The sequence below is a fragment of the Canis aureus genome, chromosome 22 (genome assembly GCF_053574225.1).
Source record: "Canis aureus isolate CA01 chromosome 22, VMU_Caureus_v.1.0, whole genome shotgun sequence".
Lineage (NCBI taxonomy): Eukaryota > Metazoa > Chordata > Mammalia > Carnivora > Canidae > Canis > Canis aureus.
This window is the reverse complement of record NC_135632.1, coordinates 19188080-19211823: the sequence shown is the minus strand read 5'-3', so window position 1 is coordinate 19211823 and position 23744 is coordinate 19188080. Positions and strand designations below refer to the sequence as shown.

The 23744-nt window shown below is 44.2% G+C and overlaps 1 long non-coding RNA gene across 1 annotated transcript in view; it reads left to right on the top strand.

Moving 5' to 3' along the window:
• Window positions 1-615: 615 nt before the first annotated feature.
• The window catches only part of LOC144294324 (uncharacterized), a 54848-nt gene continuing 31719 nt past the window's right edge, over window positions 616-23744 (top strand). The window contains exon 1 of the long non-coding RNA XR_013361735.1: window positions 616-1016. This is a non-coding gene — a long non-coding RNA (uncharacterized LOC144294324). The remainder of the gene's footprint in view (window positions 1017-23744) is intronic.

The window sequence follows — 23744 nt, the reverse complement described above, 5'->3', positions numbered from 1 at the left end:
TTTCAAGGACAGCAAGTCAGGAGTGGCTGGTGTTAGCAGATCCCAGTATGCCAGAGTCACTTGGGGAATGTCAAAAAGGACACATATACGGTCCTCAGACTATTTGAAGAGGGATCTCCAGGGGCAGGTTAGGGGGAGAAGTTGTAATCTGGTATTCAGAAAACAAACAAACAAACAAACAAGCAAACAACAACACAAGAAAATGAGAACAAAACACTGCACTTATTCAGAAGGTGGCTAGGATTCAGAACACTATGCTGAGCCAGCTCCTGTTTAGAGATGCATTTTTGTCCTAATGTAGGACAGGCCTGGAGTGCCCAGCCTACCCAAGGCAGATGGGTGGGAATGAGGATGTGAGGCCCTGCAGGTCAGGGGAACCAATCACCTGGCACAGGGCAGCTGCAGGGAGAGGCTGGGTCACAGGAGCAGGTACTCATTCCAAGCCTTAATCTACATAAATGTGCATATACCCCTGAAGGCAGAGCCGGAGGCATCTGGACCATCTTGCTGGGGTGGGGCTGTGCTGGACACTTGGGGCGCCCTCCAACAAGAGATACCTGGAAGCCTTGAATGTGGGCAAACCCCTGAGCCTCATCAGGCTGTCCAAATGGGGTCTGACTATTGCAAGTTTAAGGCTGCTGCCTCTGAAAGATATTGGGGGGCGGCATCCCTCCACGAAGGAGGCTGTGCAGGTGGTTTGGGACCTGCCTGGGCTCCACAGGCCTGAAGGGCCCGGGATGCACTGGGTGGGTTGATGGGGTGTGTACTGCGCATGCGGGAGCTGAGCAGGCCTGCGGAGCCCGCCCTGGAAACTCAGCAGCTGTAAGAAGCGGCTAGGTTCCGGGGGGAGCCATAGGGGTTACCCGACATCTGCCTGGTTCCAAGCCTTAGCTACAGAAATGCACATGTTTCTCTTGAAAGAGAAGCTGGAGGAATCTGGACTGCCTGGCCAGGACGAGGCTTGGTGGGCTGCCGGGTACCATTCCCCAAGAGACACCTGGGAGCCTCGATGATGGGTAAGCCGGGGACTCTAGCAGGCAGCCAGTGGGGACTGATGTCACCCCTTTTAGAAGCCACCTCAGAGAAATTTTGGAGGGTTGAGCTCCCTTCATCCAGGAAGCTGTGCAGGAGGATTGGGACCGGCCTGAAGCCACAGGCCTGGAGGGCCTGAGGTGCCCTGGAAAGGCTGACAGAGTGTGTGCTGGGCATGCATGAGCCGTGCAGGTCAGGGGAGCCTGGAACAGGGCAAGTGCCTGGAGAGGCCCTGACAGGGTTGCTATGGGGGGTACAAGGCTCCAAGCTCTCACCTACACAAATGTGCATGCTACCCCAGAGGCAGAGCTGGAGCTGTATGGGCTGCCTTGCCGGGGTGGGGCTGCGTGGGAGGGTGAGAGTAACCTCCAGCAAGAGACACCTGGGAGCCTTGCCTGGGGGAGGAGGCCCGGACACCCTGAGGCAGCTGGGCCAAGCAGGGACTGGCAGTCCCCAGCTTTAAATGCAATGTCAGAAATATCTTTGGGATGTGGGCTCTCTATTCAGTTGGTGGCATCCTGCCAGAGTCCCATGGGGCCTGGGGTTGTCCCCGGCAGCCCCAGGCCCGCTAACAAGGTGTGGGGTGTGAACTGGGACTGTGTATGTAGGGACAGTGTGGGGGAGCCAGGGCCCTGGAACAAAACAATGTCAAGTCAGGAAAAGCTGTCAGGGACTACCTACCTAGCAGCTTCCTTACAGGAAAAGCTGTCAGGGACTACCTACCTAGCAGCTTCCTTACAGGAAAAGCTGTCAGGGACTACCTACCTAGCAGCTGCCTAGTTCCAGGCCTTCACCTACACCTACCTTCAAATGTGCATATTTCCTGGGAGGTGGAGCTGAAGGCCAGTGGGCTGTTTGGTCAGGGTGAGGCCCCACACCGGTTGGTTGGGAACCCTCCACGGATGGATACTTGGGAGCCTTGCTTTCTGGAGAAGCCTAGAACCAATCAGGGAGCCATTCCGAGTGGGGACTGACTGTTGCTGGTAAAGGCTACTACCTAGAAAAGATTTTCAGAGAGTGGCTGACTCTCTGAAACATGGATGGCTGAGGAACTACATTTGCTTGGCATAGAAGCAGCCCATACAGCCACACCCCTCAGGGCTCAACGGCCAGGCCGTACATCACCTCCCTTTCTGGGGTTGGCCTGAATGCAAAAGGCCTGGAGGCCCCAGCAGTCAAAGGCTGCCTGGCACAGTGCCAGCTGTGCATATGCCAGCAGTGCAGGTCAGAGGAACTCGAGACCTGCAACCAGGCAACAATAAGGAGAAGCTGGGTCATGGAAGTGCACTACTGGGGTTACTTGGCATCTGCCTAATTCCAATCCCTAAATGACACAAATGCCCATATTCTTCCTCAAGGCAGAGCGGGAGGCATCTGGACTGCCTTTCCAGGGTGGGGCTCTACGAGACTGTTGGGGTACCCTCCTGTAAGAGACACCTGGGAGCTTTGATTGCAGGCAAACCCTGGGACACCATCAGACAGTAGGTCCAAATGAGATCCTTGAGGGTCCTCTTGCTGAGATCTGTGTGGTTGGGGGATTGCTCTTTTCTTTCATGGTATAGCCTTCCTTCACTCCTCATTCTAGACTGAGGTTCATGCTCTTCTTGTCCCTCCCAGAAAGGTGGATACCTCTCTGTGGGAGCTGCTGTAGGGTGAACCAATTCAACATCCTGGAGAACCCCATTGCCAGAGGCAGTGAGAACGGAGGGACCAATAGTGCTTCTTTTGGCTTTAGACTCCCCGGGTTTGAATTATGACTCTGTCACTTAACAGCTGTGTGATCTTTGGCAAATTACTTAACCTCTTTGAGCTTCAATTACTCATCTGAAAAATGGAACTGACATTATTTCCCACATGAGAATGGGTAGATGAATAAATGAGAAAATGTATGTAAAGTTTTTAGTGGTGTCTGGTGTACAGTTGGTATGCAGTGATTCTAGTCAGCTGAACTTCTTGCTGATTGACCACTTGCTCAGCTCTCAGGGAAGGTGATGTGTGGCTGTAGAGGTCTGAGGGGTGTGGCTATAGGGGCTGCTTCTATGCTAAACAAATGTAGTTCCTGAGCCATCCATGTTGCCTCTCTGGGTCTAGACTCTCCACCAGCCCCAGTGGGAGTGCTTAGGTCCCTCTTCTTGTTTTTCTTATCCTAACTGGTTGTTGGAGCTTTAAGGCTTGGGCTGATCAGCCAGGCTGGGCTGATGATGCAGTCCCAGGAAAGAATAGGATTCTGGTGAGAGCAGCACATTGGAGGCCTGGAGCCTTCTGAGCCTGTTTGAGTAGGAGGCTGACTATGTGATATCAGCATCTGCACCTGAGATTTTATCTGAAAACTCTGAGTCATCTCTGAAGTTCTTATTGTGAGAGGGAGGGCTTGGGGAAGCTCCTGACACTGTGGCTGTCTAGAATGTGGAATAATCTGTCTTACATCAGCTCTCATGGAGTGGTGTCTACTCTTCTGGGCAGACAGGACAAGAGAGGGAGGGATTTCTCTTACAAAGCTAGTAATAAGCAAGCAAATTCTTCCCATCACTGAGGGAAAATAGACTTGTTCATTCTATTGCAAAACTGGGGTGACTTGGGACTGAGGCATATATCCTGCTCATCTAGCTCAGTAGTGTCTGAGGCATGACTGGAAGACATCTGATCAAGATGATGGAGTGAGCACACATCAAACCCTTTTTGTAAACTTCTCCAAACACAGAGGAACGATAGATATCACACACACACACACACACACACACACACACACACACACACAATCTTTATGGTCAATAGTGTTAAGAGTAAGCTGATGAAATAGAGCCCAAGGGTAGAAGGAATTGGGTATATATAGGTTGGACTTCAAAGCTCATGTGGGAATGGAAATGAGTGTACCCCAAGTTTGGCAGGAGAGTGGACCCATGTTCATTGCATGAAGCTGGGGTTGGGGCTTGTCTATTTAGTGACCCAGGACTGAAAACACTCAGAAATGTGCTGCTTGCCCATGGTGCAGGAAGAAAAGGGGACATCTTTGTCTGGACTGGTCCTGTACAGGGGTACAGCATCGGGAATTTTGTTGGCTTAGAGCAAACACTTGAAAATCTCTAACACCGGGGATCCCTGGGTGGCACAGCGGTTTAGCGCCTGCCTTTGGCCCAGCGCGATCCTGGAGACCCGGGATTGAATCCCACGTCGGGCTCCCAGTGCATGGAGCCTGCTTCTCCCTCTGCCTATGTCTCTGCCTCTCTCTCTCTCTGCGTGACTATCATAAATAAATAAAAAAAATTAAAAAAAAAAAAAAGAAAATCTCTAACACCTAGTCCTAAGTGTGTAAACTAGGAAGAATGGGCTAAGGCAAAAGTATCTACCACAGAAGGACTTGTTTGTGGAAAACACTACCGTGCAGAATGAGCTATAAAAAAACAATGACAAAAGACATGAAATGCGTTATGAGGCATATTTCAGACTGAGCAAACAGAAAAATTAATAACACAGAGATGGAAATAATGGATACTTTGAAAATTTACTGACTCATGGGGGGTCTCCTACCCTCTCTTAAAAATTACTTGGTGGGGGCAGTTTTTTCCTTGTCAGTGATGACTTTTTGGGTCACTCTTAGGTGATAGAAAACTCTGTAGTTATTTTAACTCAGTCACTTTAATTCAATTCGTAATTAAAATTGCCTATTCCCAGATAGTAATAAAAACATTAAACTCTTATGAGAGAGAAAACTTCTTTTGTCTTTAGTAAGTTGGTTGGCTTCCTTACTTCAGGGAAGTGCAGGGTCTGTTTCCATCTCTCTTTTACCTCCTCCTCCTTCACCTGCTGCCATGGTGGACCCATCTGAGATTGGATTTCAAGGATAGAATGGAAAGGGGGCTCAGGAAGGGACTTACCTGATTGGAACAGTTGAAAGCTGGATTTGGGTTCCCTGGGACTGGCTGAGATTTAAAGCTGATTTCCTTCTCCTATGGACACTTTCATGGCTCTTTATAAGCTTTTCTGTTGAAATTCTCAGACTGTAATTCCATGATGTAGGCAATTAATTTAATTCTTCCAGTTTTTAATGGTTACTTTTATGTGTCAACTTGACTGGAACATGAGAATGCCCAGATATTTGGATAAACATTATTCTGGGTGTGTGTGTGAGGATTTTTCTGGATGAGATTAACATTTGAATAGGAAAAAAAAAAAACAACATTTGAATAGGTAGAGTGAGTAAAGCAGATTGCCCTCTCCAGTGTTGGTGAGCCTTATCCAATCTACTGAGGTCCTGAATAGAGTAAGAAGGCTGGATGAGAAAGAAGTCTCTCTCTGCTTGACTGATTTCAAGCTGGAATATTAGTCTCCTCCTGCCTTCAGGCTCAGACTAGAATTTACATCATTGCTCTCCTGGGTCTCTAGTTTGCCAAGTACAGATCCTGGGACTTCTTAGCCTTCATAATCACATGAGCCAATTCCTTATTATCTATCTATCCATCTCTAACTCCCAGACTAATATAGATTTTGGTTATTGAGAGTGGTTCTAGAAGAACAGAATTTTAGGGATGAATTTTCTGAATTGGTTCAGGGGTTTCAGGAATTGATTCTCTAATCTAATTAGATTTATTTTATTTTATTTTTTAAAAGATTTTATTTATTTATTTATTCATGAGAGACACAGAGAGAGAGAGAGAGAGAGAGAAAGAGAGAGAGAGGCAGAGGGAGAAGCAGGCTCCATGTAGGAAGCCTGATGCGGGACTTGATCCCAGGACTCCAGGATCATGCCCTGAGCCAATGGCAGGCGCTAAACCGCTGAGCCACCCAGGGATCTCCTCTAATTAGATTTAATGTATTTTTAAAAATTTTTTATTTATTTATGATAGTCACACACACAGAGAGAGAGAGAGAGAGAGAGAGGGGCAGAGACACAGGCAGAGGGAGAAGCAGGCTCCATGCACCGGGAGCCCGACGTGGGATTCAATCCCGGGTCTCCAGGATCGCGCCCTGGGCCAAAGGCAGGCGCTAATCCGGTGTGCCACCCAGGGATCCCCCCTCTAATTAGATTTAAACATGCTAATGACTCTATTTCCTCTAGTAAAGAGGACATTGATAATCTATGGTATAATTTGGCAATAAAGATGTACAAAATATCATTATTGGATATTCTTAATTAACCACCAATAAGCAAGGAGTTGGGTAACTGTGTATTTAATATTTTCTAACATTTTTTGAAAAATCACAAATGAAGTTGGCTGGTTGCTTCTAATGCTTCTGGACAAAGTGTCAAAAAAAAGGATGAGCTCGGGGATTTGAATTCCCAGTTCAAATGCCACATGAATCAACTGAAAGTGTCTATGTGTGCCCTGAAGGAGACTCTTATCTACTATAGGTGAAGAGTTGAAATTGCTGAAAATCAAATGCAGACTCTTACCCTGCAATTGGCTGAATTATATAATGTGTATTAAACATCCAGCCTTGCAGGGTATTAGAGTTAGGGCATAGATTGGGGAAGAACGGGATTCTATAAGTTCAATTGGAGGTGTGTAGGAAGTCCCTGATGAAGCTGAGAGCCTTGAGCCCCTTAATTTTGATGAATTTTTTTTTGCACATGGAAGAGGCCTCCTTACCCACAGTAGAAACTGACTTCCTACCCCTAGTGGTAGTGATTCCCTACTGAGAGAATTAACTCTGCATTGGCTGAAGAAGCTATAAGGACACCCCTGAGGCAGTAACCATGCAAGACGATGGTGAGTTTCCTCAGGCCTCACATCCACTTGCTATCTTTGCTTCTAGACTCAAATCCCAACAGTCCTTAAAGGTGAGGTATCAGATGTGACCCCTAAGGAGCTGTACTACATTCCAAAAGATTATTTGAGTTTTCTGATTTGTGCGGACAGAAATCTGGGGAACATGTGTAGGAATAGATATTGAGGATGTGAGGTAATAGTGGAGAGGATGTTCATTTGGATCATGTTGAAATTATTGATATAGATTCACTAAACAGATTCTGCATTTATACTGCAGCTCAAGGAGTTCGGAAGGACTCTAACAGTTTGTCTGGTTAACATAAACATGGACCAAAAGGTGGCTCACAGTGAACAAATTAGAAATGATTGACATGCCTTGGTTTAAAGTAGAAGAAAGGATTCAAAGACTTAGGGAGATTAGAATATTGGAATGGATTTATCATTTAAGATTTGCCCACTCTGGGAGGTACAGAAAACATACATTTTACTATTCCCGTGAGAACTAAATTTGTGAAGAGTCCCTATATACTTGCAGAGCTCTATGATTGCTCTTTTCTGTAGATCAGACCTTATAGTGAGGAGCTGCAGTCATTGAACTGGGAAACCAAAATACAGTGGGAACAATTGGATCTTGGGGTGGCTGGGGTAAAGGGGTGGCACTCAACTGCCAAAGGCAAGGTGAGTGTAGTTACTGTAGTAGACACCAGAGTCAGTGCAGCAATCAGACTGACCTATGGCATTGGCTAGTTGCTTATGGTATTCCTAGAAGTGAAAGTAGGTAGGAAGCCTACTAAAATTTTACATGATCTGTATACGAAAAGTTCTAAGTCAAGGGAACAAGTTTAACCTGAACCATAAAAACGGAGTCAGAGCTCCTCAATCAGTTCCTAAACTTGAGCCAGCTTATAAACCCAGATCCCTTTGAATGGAGAGGGGACTACATCCCCTTTAGGAAGGACCCTGGTACACAACTAAAAATTTACACTATTAATCTTCATCCCAGTCTTCCCCAAAGGGACTTACAGCTTTTAGGAAGGCAACTGTCCATTGGGGAAAAGGAAATAATCAGAGGTGTTGGGGACTACTGGACACTATCTGTGAATTGACATTAACTCCAGGAGACCCAAAATGTCACTGTGGTTTACCAGTCAAGAATAAAGTGTTATGAAGAAAAAAAAAAAAAAAAAAGAAAGAAAAAAATATTAGAGTGTTATGGAAGTCAGGTGATTAATGGAGTTTTAATTTAGATTTGACTCATAGTGGGCCCATTGGGTCCCTCAGCACATCCTGTGTTATTTCCCTGTTCTAGAATGAATAATTGGAATAGATATACTTAGCGACTAGTAGAATCCCCACGCTGGTTCCCTAATTGGTGGAATGAGGACTATTAGGATGGGAAAGACCAAGTAGAACTGTTCCTACTTAGGAAAACAGTAAATCAAAAGCAATACCAAGTACCTGGAGGGATTGCAGAGGTTAGTGCTACCATCAAGGACAAAAGATGCAGGGATGGTGATTCCAACTATATCCTCATTTCACTCACCTATTTGGAAGACAGATGGATCTTGGAGAATGGCAATGGATTATGGATTATCATAAACTTAACCAGTGGTGACTCCAGTTGCAGATGCTATACCAGATATGGTTTCGTTGCTTGAGCAAAACAACCCATCCCCTGGTACCTAGCTTTTGATCTTCCCATTGCTTTTTTCTCAATACCTGTTAGTCAGGATCACCAAAGCAGTTTGCTTTTGCCTAGGAAAGCCAGAAATACACCTTCACTGTCCTACCTCAGGGGTATATCAACTCTTTAGCCCTGGGTTATAATTTAATTTACAGAGATCTTGGTCACCTTTTTCTTCTGTAAGATACGGTGTTGGTCCATTATATGGTTGACATTATGCTGATTGAATCTAGTGAACAAGAAGTAGCATTTACTTTAGACTTATTGGTAAAATATATGTGTATTAGAGGGTGGGAAACAAATCTGATTAAAATTCAAGGGCCTTCTATCTCAGTAAAATTTCTAGGGGTCCAGTGTGTAGGGACTATTGAGATATCTTTTCCAAGGTGGAAGGATACACTGTTGCATCTGGCCTGTCCTACAACCAAAAATGTGGTATAATACCTAATGGGCCTCTTTGGACTTTGGAGGCAACATATTCATCATTTGAGTGTGTTACTCTAGTCCATTTACAGTGGCCTAAAAAGCTGTTAGTTATGAGTGGGGCCCAAAGAAGAGAAAGCTCTGCAATAGGTCCAGTCCACCGTGCAAACTGCTCTGCTGCTTAGGCCATATGCTTCAGCAAATCCAATGGGGCTTAAACTGTCAGTGGCAGATAGAGATGATATTTGGAGCCTTTGACACACCCCTGTAGGTAAATCATACACAGGCCCTTAGGATTTTGGAGTAAAACTCTGGAATCTTCAGTAGATAACTACATTCTTTTTGAGAAACAGCTCTCGGCCTGCTACTGGGCCTTAGTAGAGACTGAACGCTTAACTATGGGCAAAAAAATTACCACGTGACCAAGTTGCCAATCATGAACTGGGTGTTATCTGATATACCAAACCATAAAGTTGGATATAGCAACACTCCATCATCAAAGGGAAGTGGAATATATATGTAATTGAGCCCAAACAGGCCCTGAAGGAACAACTAAGTTATGTGAGGAAGTAGCACAAATGTCCAGGATCCCCACTTTTGCTACATTGACTTCTCCCTTTCAGCCTGCACCTTTGGTCTCATGGGGAGTTTCCTATGATCAATTGACAGAGGAAGAGAAGACTTGGGCCTGGTTTATAATTATACAGGCACTATCCAAAAGTGGACAGCTTTACTGTAGCACAATAGCTCCTCTTTGGGACATCCCTGATGGACAGTGGTGTAGAGAAACCCTCCCAGTGGGCAAAACTTTGAACAATATGCCTGGTGGTTGACTTTACTTGCGAGGAGAAGTGAACAGATATGCTGTTGTATGCTGATTCATGGGCTGTGGCCTGTGGTTTGGCTGGATTGTTTAGGGACTTGGAAAGAACATGATTGAAAAATTGGTGACAAAAAATTTGGGGAAGAAATGTGTGGATAGATTCCTCTGAATGGGCAAATATTTGTGTCCCATTGAATGCACCTCTTCTAAAGGATGACTTTAGAAGAGGTGTATTTTAATAATCAAGTTGATGGGATGATGCATTCTGTGGATTCTATTCAGCCTCTTTCTCCAGTCACCTCTGTCATCATTCAATGAACCCATGTTTGAGGTGGCCATGGTGGCTAGGATAGAGGTTATGTATAGACTCAATAACATGGATCTCCATTCACCAAGGTCAGCCTTGCTGTGGCCACTGCTAGTGTTCAGTCTTCCAGCAGAGACCAACATTGAGTCCCCCATATGGCACTATTCCTGGGTTAATTACCTTGTGACCTGGTGGCAGGTTAACTACTGGAATAGACACTTATTCTGGATATGGATTTGCCTTCCCTGTATACAGTGCTTCTGCCAAAACCACCACCCATGGACTTACAGAATGCCTTATCCACTGTCATAATATTCTACACAGTGCTGTTGCTGCTGCTGCTGCTCCTTTTAAAGAATTTATTTATTTATTAGAGAGAGAGAGAGAGAGAGAGAGAGAGAGAGAGAAATCATGAACATGGGGAGGAGCAGGAGGGAGAGGGAGAGAGAATCTCAAGCAGACTCCATGCTGAGTGTAGAGCCTTACTTAGGGATCCATCTCACTTCTCTGAGATCATGATCATGATCTGAACTGAATTCAAGAGTTGGCTCTTGATTAACTGACTGAATCACTTTGAGGCCCCCAGAATTGCTTTTGATTAAGGAACTTCACAGCATAAGAAGTGCTGCAATGAACCCATGCTTATGTAGACTTCATTGATCTTACAATGTTCTACACCATCCCAAGGCATATGATTTGGTGGAACTATGGAGTGATCTTTTGAACACTCAATTATATGGTACCAACCAGATGGCAGTGCCTTTGCTGGGTTAGGGCATCAGTCTTAACAAGAAAATTTATGCTCTGAATCAGTGTCTGATATAAAGTAGTACCCTTTTTCCTAAGCCGAAATTCATGGGTCCAAGAATCAAGAGGTGGAAATGGGAATGGTACCACTCATTATTACCTCTAGTTACCTGCTAGCAAAATTTTTGGCTTCTTTTTCTTCCTTATGCTCTGTAGGCCTAGAGGTCTTAGCTACAGAGGAGGAAAGCCTCCACCAAGAGACACAATTCCATTGAACTGGAAGTTAAGACTACCATTTGGCTACTTTAGAGTCTTCATGTCTCTGAGTCAACAGGCAAAGAAAGGAGTTAGTGTGCTAGCAGAGGTGATTAATCTTGACTACCAAGGGATATTGGACTCCTGTTCCACAGTGAAGATAACAAGGTGTATATAATACAGGAGATCCCTTAGGGTGTCTCCTACTATTAAAATGTGCTGTGATTAAGCTCAATGGAAAACCACAACAGTCCAATCCAGGCAGGACCACTAATGGCCCAGACCTTTCAAGAATGAGGATTTGAGTCACGTCAGCAGGTAAAGAACTAGCTGAGGTGCTTATTGCAGGCAAAGGAAATGGGTAGCAGAAAAAAATGGTTATAAATACCACATGACCAGATACAGAAATGAGGAGTCTGTCACAAGCATTCCTCCTTACTGTGTTATGAATATGTTTATAGGTGTGTGTATAAAGCAAATATCTTTGTTTTCTTCCTTTATCATGCAACATGAGATATATTGACTTTATATCCTAATATTTAAGAATTGTTAACTTAACATCATAGAATTTAAGTTATGGGATATCAAAGAGAAATAAACATTACTCAAGGACTTTACCTCTTTTGGGGAAAGAGTGTGGTTTTAATTGTATGTAGGATATATCATGTTGGGTGGCATTATGATTTTGTTATTATCTTTATTTAGAGATATTCCCCATTCTATTTCCCTTCCTTCCCATATGGTCCTTCCCTATTACTTTTAAGTTTAACATCATGTTACAGACTGAAGAGGTAAGGAGGGAATAGCATCTTTGTAATGAGACCAAGAGATGATTAAACATCAACAGGTAATTATGAAAAATAATGCTATTGGAAATAAAAGACTGACAAATAGAATCAATAACCAAGTAGACCTCAGTGGCTCAGCGGTTGAGCACCTGCCTTCAGCCCAAGGCATGATCCTGGAGTTCTGGGATTGAGACCCACATCGGGCTCCCTGCATGAAGCCTGCTTCTCTCTCTGTCTATGTCTCTGCCTCTCTCTCTCTGTGTCTCTCATGAATAAGTAAATAAAATCTTAAAAAAACCCAAGTAGAATAGCTAATGAAAGATGAGTCAATCAAAAGATAGAAAAAATTACATAAGACAGCACCAAAAGATGAATAAATGAAAAATATGAATGAGATGTTGAGAATCATGGAAGATAGTTGAGAGATTCCAAAACACATTCAAGAGGAGTTCCTGAATGAGAAAACAAAACTAAAGAGAACATAGAGGAGTAAATGGCTGAAAAATTTCCATAATTGTGATAAAATTCCAGCTTAGAAAAGTACATGGATTGTGATGAGGGTAAAGTAATAAAAAAACCCAAACAATCCTCCCAAGCACCACTATGACCCACTGGGAACAGGAAAAGGAGATCCAGCACCAGTGAAGTTGTGAGACAGTGTTGCACCTGATTACATTCCTACCAAAGGAAACATCTGTCATGAGTATGAGTGTCTTTTGTCTTCCTTGGCCCAGGGTAGGAGAATAGGGGACATGTGACTAGAGTCTTCCTGACTTCCTACAAATTCCTTCTTTCTCTGCAAACTGTTTAATAGGTCTTTCTTTCCCCATGGTGGGGAGTGGGGAGGAGCAAGACTTTTGCTGCTTCTGGTACTCAGATAGCTTATGATAAGCTCAAGGCACTTGTTATTTAGGGCTCAGGGGCATGGTGCTAAACACAGAAGGGGCTCATTCCAGGGGTTTTTCTAAGTGTTGCAATCTGGCTCTGTGACTGGGGCCCCACTGATTCAAGTCTTCTAGAAGAGGCAGTGAGGTTCTACTAATTTTGGTGTTTCTCCTTCCAAGATCCTTCTCCCTCTCTGAGATGGGATGATATGAGAAGTATCACCAGTTATAGTTCTTTGACCCCACACTCCCTTTCTGGATCCCTCCTCCATTCACAATTTGGGAAGGTAGATGGGAAATACTCAATGCTTTAAGGAAGCTGTCATGGTGGAATTAGAGACGAATTATGCCAAATTCTTGGGTTTTAAGCTAAAAAGTTCTCATCTCAGATATAAAATAGAAAAAGATTAATCAGGGGATCCCTGGGTGGCTCAGTGGTTTGGCGTCTGCCTTCGGCCCAGGGCGTAATCCTGAAGACCCAGGATTGAGTCCCAGGTCCAGCTCCCTGCATGGAGCCTGCTTCTCCCTCTGCCTCTCTCTCTCTGTGTCTCTCATGAATAAATACATAAATTCTTAAAAAAGAGAAAAGATTAATCAGATTATGTATTAGCAGTTTTCCCTCCTTTTCCTAACCCCAGACTAGATCAAACTGAGGAGGAGATAGAGGGAAGATGGGGAGGAAGTAACAGAAAATCAGGCTTTAAAAAGGAGGCCTTCTGTGCCCTCCCCTGGGGGATTAGATATCACATATGAGGGTGTTATAGAACTCTCCAGATAAAGTTTGAGGGCTCAGGAACTGAGAGGTCAGTGATAAACTTTCATTTGGAGACTTGGGGAGCAGACACCTCCCCCTTAAAATGTGATGAGATAGGCCCCTAAACCTAAGGGCCAAGGTAAGGCAAGAAAACTTATGCATTGACTAAGTGTAAATATAAAATGCCTGACTTCATCCGGGACAGACTATAATTATATTTTCTGCCATCAGGAGGAAAAGAGACTCCAAATAACAAAACAATAACAAAAAAGTTATGTGTGTAACAATAACAAAAAAGTCATCTCATGTATACTGTAAATATATACACACATATACACATATGCGTATATATATGCCTGACTTCAGAGTGTTGTTAAATACACATTGTTATGTATATATATGTATGGCCTTTTTATTTTTATTTTTATTATTTATTTATTTATTTTAATAAATTAATTTTTTACTGGTGTTCAATTTACCAACATAAGAATAACGCCCAGTGCTCATCCCGTCAAGTGTCCCCCTCAGTGTGTATGGCCTTTTTAGATTCTGTTCTCTCTTTTCTTTTTTAAAATGCCAACACTGCTGCAACCATTATCTTTACACATTTGTGTAACTATATGTAGGGCAGATTCCTAAGTCAGAGGGATATGCGACATAAGGTTGGATTCCACTTATGTGTTGAATTCCTCAATTTCTCTATTTTCAGTGACCTGGCTTTCTCCTGAGATGGGGAGGGAGTTATGGCTTCACTTTCTCCCTCTCCTTGCCGAATTAGGATATTTAAAGGTGAAGTGTGGGTCTGTCTGTCACCAAAGAGGTGTTGAAAGGGACTATTTGTTTCCCGTTCAGGCTTCTTCCTGGATGTTAATATCTGGACCAGGGGCCTTGCGGAGCTTTCGGAACTTTCAGGGCAACCCGCCAGAGTGGCTGTAGTTCCCAGAGCGGCCACGAGGTGTCAATGTAGGTCTTGGTTGCGGCCAACTGGCGGCTGCGCTTAATTTGCTTGGGTCTCGGTGGAGCCTCGAGTCCTCACCCGCAAAATAACAAATGTCCGAGGAGCAGGGCACTTTCCTCGGGAAGGGCCCCGGGGAGCTCGGGAGTTTGCAGACGAAGCTGAGGGAGCGAGGGGGCTGGGATAATGATATTCAGCGTCGCTCACAGGCAGAGCCGGGGTCTCTCCCAGCTTTGATATATGAGATTATTACGGAGAGCTAATGCAGACCGAGGGATGCTGGGCGCGGGATCGGGCGCCGGCTGCGGAGCTGGGGGCCCGGCGGGGGGGGGGGGCAGTCTCTCCCCGCGTTCTCAGCAGCCCCGGCCTGGGCCTGCCGCCTGCCTGGAGAAGCATCTCTCCTGGTCCTGCGGCAAGTCAGTGGGGGCCGAGGGGCTGCAAGTGCTTGCGAGCGACTCCTGCAGAATCTTGGCTGAATCAGTGTTAAACTTACTTAGGGGAGCTCTTAGATCCAGGACTTGATGCCAGTGACAAGAGCAAATGGAGGAGCGGGCTGGCTCGCTGGAATGCCGCCCTCATCCTCGGCCGTTGACCTCTAAGCGGTTGACCTCTAAGCGGTGGGCCCCCGGGGGGAGGGGGGAAGCGCTCCTGGGAACTGGTAGAGAGCCCTGCCCCCCCCCCCCCCCCCCCGCAAGGGTTGCCAATAAAATAGTCTTTCTTTTCTCCTCCAGCTTGTGCCAAGCCTCTTTCGCGGTTCACTCTATTTAGACTGAAATGTTGATTTTTTTTTTTTTAATTTTAAGATTCTTATGTTTGAGCCCGAGTACCATCTTGAAATAAAAATTTAATCCTCTTGCTTTAATGTGTCTACCTATCCTGGTGGGTCCACCTTCCTTCTGAGCGCTGCAGATCTAGTGGTCTTTAGCGGGGACGTGCCTTCATTGCACCATACAGCCCTGTTATTCTCCTTCGGGGCATCAGGCACTATATACCTTATACCTTTTTTTTTTTTTTTTAAAGATTTTATTTATTTGATAAAGGTAGAGCACAAGCAAAGGGAGTGGCAGAAGGAGAGGGAGAAGCAGGCTCCCCACAGAGCAGGATGCCCAATGTGGACCTCCATCCCAGGACCCTGGGATCAGGACCTGAGCCAAAGGCAGGCGCTTACCTGACTGAGCCACCCAGGTGCCCCCTTACACTTTATACCTTATATCCCTATGGGGCCTTAACATCTTCTTCCCAAATATAAAATATTATATAAAGCCTTAATTTGCTAACTAAGAAGGGGCCCCCTAGGGCCCCAAGGTGACTTGCTATCCTTACCCAATGGACTAAGAGGCAGTTGGTATAATTTGTCCAATTTTGGACTCACTTTGGACCTAGTTACTTTTATTGTTGACAGAAAACTTCTTTGTAGATACTCAAATCTGTAAATATTGACACTTTATTTGTAGATTTCTATGGATAGGCTCATAAGCAATTACCCTATTTTCAAATGAGCGAATGCAGGATTCTTGCTTCTAGACACGGTGGAATGAATGGTTGCCAGCCTGACAGGAGTGGTGAGTGGAGGGGATGTGTGTGCCTTGCTCACTCCCATGCTCTCATTTTTGTGCTTTCTCTCATTCATAGCCTCTCCCCTTAAATGAGCACTCAGCCTGTTTCTGGTGTCTGGATGCTGGATACCTTGCCCTGCTTACTGTTCTTTGCTGCTACAATCTGTGATGGGAGGGACATTTTAATTACATTGGGTAGAGTTTTCCTCTTGGTCTGGGACAAAACACAGGTACCATGGCACTTTCTGTGTGAGAGACACTGTTAAATATGCCTCTGCCTGGCGCTGGCAGTTGAGGGTAAGGAAGAGGGTGTGTGTGTGTGTGTGTGTGTGTGTGTGTGTGTGTGTGGCTGGTGGTGGGGATATTGGGGTTCCTGATTTAACCGTTTTGTGTTCAGTGTTTTGCAGAAGGCAACATAAATATGGTTCACTGATTGGCAGTCAGTGGCAATGGTATCACCAAAGAGGTGAGGTGGTTAGAGATTGCTGGGAATACACAAGTTATAGACTAGAGAGTGTTCTGGTGGTCTGGATCCAGCTCTGGAAAATACCTAAGACTCTTTCCTAGCATTCAGTCCTGTCTAGGACTTGTAGACTGATGTTTGTTTGAAGGGTCTGAATTCTAGAAGTACAATGCTGCCCATTAGGGCAAAAGCATAGTGAAACCAGGAGAGAGGTACACAGAAATGGTGAAAGAGATCCTACAGGATCTGGGCGGAGCATTGAGAGTGTCCCCTCCACATGTCCTCCCGCAGCCCTTGTGCATGTTTGAAACTGGAGCCATCAGTGCCCACCCTCTTGCACAAATGATGAGCAAAATTCTCAGCCATTCTACACTGAAGATTCACATTCCTTTTGGAGGCTTGACTCTCCAGTCTCTACCCCTGTCCTCAGAACCAACTTTTTGGAGCTTCTATGCTTATGATTGCCTGAACACCCTCAAACAGTTTCCCACAACTCTGAACCCCTACCTCCCTCCCCACCGCTAGGCAGGTTAGGGTCTTCAGAGGAGGGTCAGGAGTTCCCTAATAATGCAGTTGGGGCTCATTCTGCTGTAGAGTTGGCTTCTATTTGAACAGATGTCAGGTTGAGCTGCCTCAGTTTCTTTAGACTGATCAGTTCTTGGATGTTAAAGAAGAAATGGCCCAGATTTCACACTGAGCCCCCATTTCTCTTCCTCCATTCTCTCAGTTAAGAGTGCATTATTAGGGGCACCTGGGTAGCTCAGTAGGTTAAACAGCCAATTCTTGATTTTGGCTCAGGTAATGATCCCAGGATCCTGGGATTGAGCCCCATGTGTCTGGGAGTCTGCTTAAGGATTCTTTCTCTCCTTCTGTGCTGCTCCTGCCCCCAACCTCACTTGCTTGCATGGACGTGGCCACGCTAGTTCTCTCTCTTTCAAATAAATAATCAATCTTAGAAAAAAAAAGAAAAAAGAGTGCATTGCCAAATTTTATTTTATTTAATTAATTATTCTTTGGCAGAGGGGAGGAAATTATTCTGCACATTTTAAAACAGTAATGAAGAGGCAAAATCATAAACAGGTAACATTTAACAAGTTCATTCAACTTGGGCATAATGCCCTACAAGTACCTGCTGAATCACACTACACTGCGGAGAAGTCCATTCTGAAAAACCCACAAATTTGATTAATTCATGTTTGATGTTCCAGTTTTATTCATCGGGGATAATATGTGGTATGGGTTGAATCTGTAGCAAAATTTTTTTCTTTTTTTAAAAATAACAAATGACATCCTGTGGTCTCTTTTCCTTTTTTATTTATTTATTTTTTTACCACAAGTACAATGCACACCGATAAAAAAGATGTACGTCGTATGTATCCGTGATAATAGCCATGGCAAAGGCAGTCTGAGGCATATTAACAACAGACTTATCTATGGAGCAGCACCTTATGTAAGATGCATTTTCCTCTAGAGCCAAGCAGCAAAGAATCCACCTACACAAGCAGATAAGTGGCCCCTGGGCCCACGTGCAGCCCAGCGCCAGGCCCACGGCAGGGGGAGTTTTCTCACCTACATAATTGACACAACAAGGGTACAATTTCTTTCATTTAGCACAACAGAAGCTAACATGTAAATTGGCACTTGATGCTCTGCAGTCTGGCTGTACTAATGTCACCTATGGAGTCCAAGATAATTTTAGTGACATCTTTCTTTTCTCTGGGGAAGAAGTGTGCTTTCTGCCAACGTCCATCTGACAGGCCTGGATAAACATTTGCATGGCAAGTGGAGATGGTGTATTTCAGGTTTTCTTGAATTTAGTCATTCAAGATGTCTTTTATAATCACCCTCTGCCCCAACAAAGAAAGATATAGGGCTCAATAATGTTAGAAAACTTGATTGAAGCTGATGAAATAACCTTGAGTTCTTTCTTTCCTGGAGTCCAGGGGCCCATTAAACTTTGGTAAGCAAATAGATCATCCAAGAAAGCCAGTAACTTTCATCCGTGCAACTATATGTGTCTTAGGGATGTGGCATGACTAGTGATGTGACACCGTTCATCTCCAGCCTCCCTCATCTAATCATAGCCACCTCTTCAGCCCCATGTCCTACATTACACTCAGTAGACTAGCTGCTTTGTGACTATGGATTGACTGTTCATTCCTCCATGCATTCCATCACTTAATGAGTGTTGATGGAACCTTATATATGCTGCTATCTCCCCGCTCACTTCAGTTCTCTATTCCCCAGCCTTCCTTCACGTCTCTGCCTTTTCTACCCTTGCTCTCTCTAGCAGTCCTGCATTGTTCACTTTCCAGATCCCCCATTGAAACCATCCTGCCAAGCCTCCAACCCAACCATCTCTAGACTGTTTGCTTTCTTGTTCCTTAACCAGAACTCTGGGCCTTTTCATGAGAGTCAAGGAGGTTGAGTCAACATCTCATCTCAGGTGGATATGATAAGAGTCATGTTGAACTTCTCTTCCTCTTGGGGCTCGTCCATGGCATTTCTGTGGAGGTGCCTTTGAGCCTGGACACCCGAAGGCTTAGTCTGTTTCTGTGTCCCCATGACTCAGAAGGGTCTTTGCTTGCAACTTTCATATTTCAATGACTCTGTCATTCCTTATCCTCTTTTGGCCTGATTCTCCCTCAGACAATAGTTGTCTCTTCATCTTCCATTGCTGGACTTTTCTGAAGAGTGAGTAGCATTTCTACCTCCTTTTCTCTAACATCTTCACACCTCTAATCTCTTCACATTTAATTTCCATTCCTTCTATTTTGTGAAAACCAGTTTTTTGAAGGATACAGATGAGGCTGTATCTAGACTCAGTGGCTTTTCCTCAGACTAGTGGCAGGGTTGGTTCTCTGTGACCATCATATCCTTCGTGTGGTAGACAGAATAATGACCTTCCAAAGATATCCCATGTCCTAATCCTTGGAACCTTAAATATATTACCTTACATGGCAAAAGGGACTTTGTGAATGGTGATTAAGGATCTTGAGATGGGGGAGATTATCCTGGGTTATCTGGGTGGTCCCAATGTAATTACGAGGTCCTTATAAGGAGACAGAAGAATCCAATTCAGGGAAGGAGCTGTAATGATGGAACAAGAGGCCAGAGTAATGTCTAGTCATGAGCCAAGGAATGCTGGCAGCCTCCAGAAGCTAGAAAAGGCAAGGGATGGAGTTTTTTTGTAGATCCTTCAAAAGGAACACAGTTCTGAAAATAGTTTAATTTTAGCTCCATAAGACCCATTTCAGACTTCTGACTTCTAGGACTGTATGAGAATAAATTTGCATTGTTTTAAGCCACTAAGTTCTTGGTAATTTGTTACAGCATCAGTAAAAAACCAATATACTTCTCAAAACTCTCTTCTCCCTCAGTGGAAACTTCTGTTTCTTCTGCTGGTTCTGTTGAGTCTATCCCCTCCAAAATGGTAGAGCTATAAGCCTTAACCATCTTATTTAGCTGTGCATTTAGCATTTTCACATGAATATTTGTAGAATTAGTCTCTCTGTTTAATGGTACCACTATATTTGGCACATTTGGGGATAACTGTCTCACTAACACTCTCTTCTTAGAGAAACTTCCTCCACCCACAGTCTCTGCTACATAGACAGTAGGCCATCTGACACTGCCCCAGTCATAGCTGATTGGCACAGGGATGCAGGGAGATGCACCTCTTCTAAGGAGGAGCTAACTGATAAGCTTGCCTGGAACACAAAAGGTGACTTGGTCTGCTTAGATGCCACTCAGGGGAATCTAAGTGATACCAAGGAAGTTTTTAGTTCATGGTAGACACTAGAGCAGAAAGACTGCAGGAGGGTTGCATATGGAGTGGCAATAAAGGACTAGATGAAGCTTGGGAAGGGGGCAACTTAGAGGTAGCTGATTACAGGACAGGAAGGGAGTGGAGGTATTCAGAAAAGCTGAGAAGCCACTAATGGGACAGGAGGTGAATGAGACTTGTAGTGGCCTTGGTTTCACCTTCCCTTTTCTGCATTTCTCTGAGATGCTTTGTGTCCTCAAAAAAAATCCTTTTCTTGAGCTAGTTTGCATGGATTTCTGTTCCTTGCAACTAAAGATGCCTAACTAGAAGGATTTGTATTTGTCTAGTTGCTAAAGCCAAAAATCTAGGGATCTGCTTTGACTCTGACTCTCCTTGCCTTTTTTCTTTCTTTCTTTCTTTCTTTCTTTCTTTCTTTCTTTCTTTCTTTCTTTCTTTCTTTCTTTCTTTCTTTCCTTTCTTTCTTTCTTTCTTTCTTTCTCTTTCTTTCTTTTCTTTCTTTCTTTCTTTCTTTCTTTCTTTCTTTCTTTCTTTCTTTTTTTCTTTCTTTCTTTCTTTCTTTTTCTTCTTCTTCTTCTTTCTTTCTTTTCCTTTCCTTTCCTTTCCTTTCCTTTCCTTTCCTTTCCTTTCCTTTCCTTTCCTTTCCTTTCCTTTCTTTTCTTTTTTAAAAGATTTTATTCATTCATTCATGAGAGACACAGAAAGAGGCAGAGACACAGGCAGAGGGAGAAGCAGGCTCCCTGTGGGGAGCCTGATGCGGGACTTGATCCCAGGACGCTGGGATCGTGACCCAAGCTGAAGTCAGCCGCTCAAGCACTGAGACACCCAGGTACCCTTTTCCCCCCTTTCTCTTCTTTTCTTTCTATTCTTTCTTTTCTTTCCTTCTTCCTTTCTTTTTAAAGTATTTATTTATTTATTTGAGAGAGAGAGTGTGCACGCGAGGGGAGGGGCAGAGGAAGAGAGAATCCCTCTCAGGTTCCCTACTGATCATGGAGAGACACTGTGGGGCTCTATCCCAGGACTCTGAGATCATGACATAAGCCAAAATCAAGAGTTGGCCATTTAACTGAGTGAGCCACCCAGGCGCCCCTCTTCTTGCCTTTTCTGTTGTCCTAGGGTCTGAATACATGAGGAGAACCTGGGGCAGACCCAGAGGCATACCAGTATTTAATAAATGGAAGAATCTTCAAAAGAAGATGATAAGGAGCAGTCAGAGAAGTAGAAGGAAAACTAGAAATGCATCCTGAAGCATCCTTGAAGTGAAGTGGTTAGAAGCATTAAATGTCATCAGATCCTAAGCCAAATTGCTTTTGTTTCAATGTCAAGAGCACTCTGGGTAATAAAAATGTAAATAGCTTTTTGTAAATCTGTTAACTCAAAACTGGGAGCTTGAAGAAGAGCATTTGGGTGAGGCAACATATAAGCCATCCTCTGGTGGAAGCCAAGGAAACTCATTTGTTAACACCAACTACAAAATACATGTGGGGACAGGAAATGAGTGATGAGGAATTTCAGCTAGGTCTGATCTTGAGCTCCTCAAGGTCAAGATATGTGTCTTCACCAACCTATTTACAGTGTATACCTGAGTTCCTGGCATTCATTCCTTCATTGTTTTCACAAGATGTGAAGAACATTGTAGGAATTAAATTGGACAAATTAAGCTGTTTTTACATCCTGTTCTGAAAATTATGCATTTAAAAAAACTCCAGATTGTCCCGGGTGACAATTTCAGCTCCCAGAATACATGGGAGGGAGAGACAATTTGTTTAGAAGTAAAGATAATTTCTAATTGCCAATGAAGGAATCCAGATTTTGAGCAAGTTTGATAACAAAAATATGTAATGAAACATAGTATTGTTGTTGGATGGATCCATACAATTAGACTTTGAATACAGAGATACCCCTCACTAAAATTTTTATGGATAGGTTGGATGTGTCCCTGAATGAAGGGGGTGCCCTGAATTTTCCAGGCCATTATGCTGAGGTCACAGGATCCAGATGGATTCCATTGTCCTACCAAATGAGATTCTACATGGACCCCTGACCTTTGACAGTGGAAAAGAAACTCCTTCCCTCTGTGACTCACTTTGGAAAAAAAGAGAAGAGGAATTATAATAAAATTTGCTCTTTTGGAGATTCTGGGAACATAAGGACAGAAACCTTGTGGGCAGCATGCTTAGGTTGGGTTGAAAGCACACCGGAGTGATTCTGTGTCCATAGGAAGCCCTCCAGGTTGGCCGCAGCCTGGCTTTGTGAGAGCTTATTAGGATGCAAAGCAGTCATGCAGGCTTGTTCGTGGAGCTTGTCTCACCTCTGTCCTCTCAACTCTGTCTAGGCCCATTCCTAAGTGTGAAAGTTCCGATTGTTATCTTGGTTAGAGAATCCCATTCCTTGTCTGTTTTCTTTTGCCCTTATCCTCACATTTCTTTGAATGTCCTTTCATGGGACGCCTTGATCTGCTCCCAAAGAAATGCAATTATCAGAAATCAACCTCTCTCACCCATTTCTGCCCTAAGCAGCTTTTGCCCACTAGTGAATTTCACATTGTACTGAGAAAGTCAGCAACTAATACTAATAACAATAAAATATGTTTGTATTTTTTAGATGACTTTTTCCACTGGGGACTCCCTAGTGAGAGCCAGGCGTGGAGCAGAGTGAGAGTGTATATGAGCTGGAAATAGAGAGCAAGAAAGAGACCTGGCCGGCTGAAGCCTTTCCTTGACAGCTAATTTCCATTTTTTGGTATCAAGGGGTCTGTGCCAGTAATTGGCATGCAGATTGTGTCTGATGGGCCTGTTATACAGAATAAAGGAATCTGCTAGTTAGAATAAGCCAACCCCAGGCTGATGGATGGGGCATAAGGAGGTCATTGCAAAAGAGAAATATTGTGTGTGTGTGTGTGTGTGTGTCCCTGTGCGTGCGTGTGTTTCACAAGAATTCCTACCCCCTCCCTTCTCCCTCTTTATCCAGCAAACTCTAATCTTTCATATTGCATTGAGACAAATGTTGCTCCATTTCTCTGCCTCTCTCTGTTTTTCCCTTGAAGGGATGTTTGATGGAACCCACTCCAGGTTTTAATAAAGTGTGGGGGCAAAGGAGAAATTAAAGCAGTGTCATGGTTTGTTAGCAGCCTAGGATCTTCCAGGATGGGCCCAGGCTACAAATTATACTCTGGAATTAATTGGCAGAAGGTAGTTCTCCTGTCCATCATTCTTAATCCAAAGGCGTGGTGGAAGCAGCTATGGGTTATCCACAGGAAAATGTGTGCTGCTGTCCATTCCCCCTCTGCTTTGTCTAAGTCATTAGTTCCATTAGGCAGCTGTTTAATTGACACTCTCCCTCCCCATGCCTTGATTAGACAGAAGTTGTGTTATTTGCTATTAACTTTTAGGTTAGGCAATTCTAGGCATCCTCGTAAGCTGGGTGCTTCCAGTTCAGCTACACACTGGGGGTTGTAGGTGTTCACATACACCTACACATGTAGGTGTTCACGGTTGTAGGTGTTCCCATAGCCATGGGAAGCTGAAAGAGAATTTAGCTTCCTTTTCTGAAGCTGCATTAAATCCAGAAACCCTATAGAG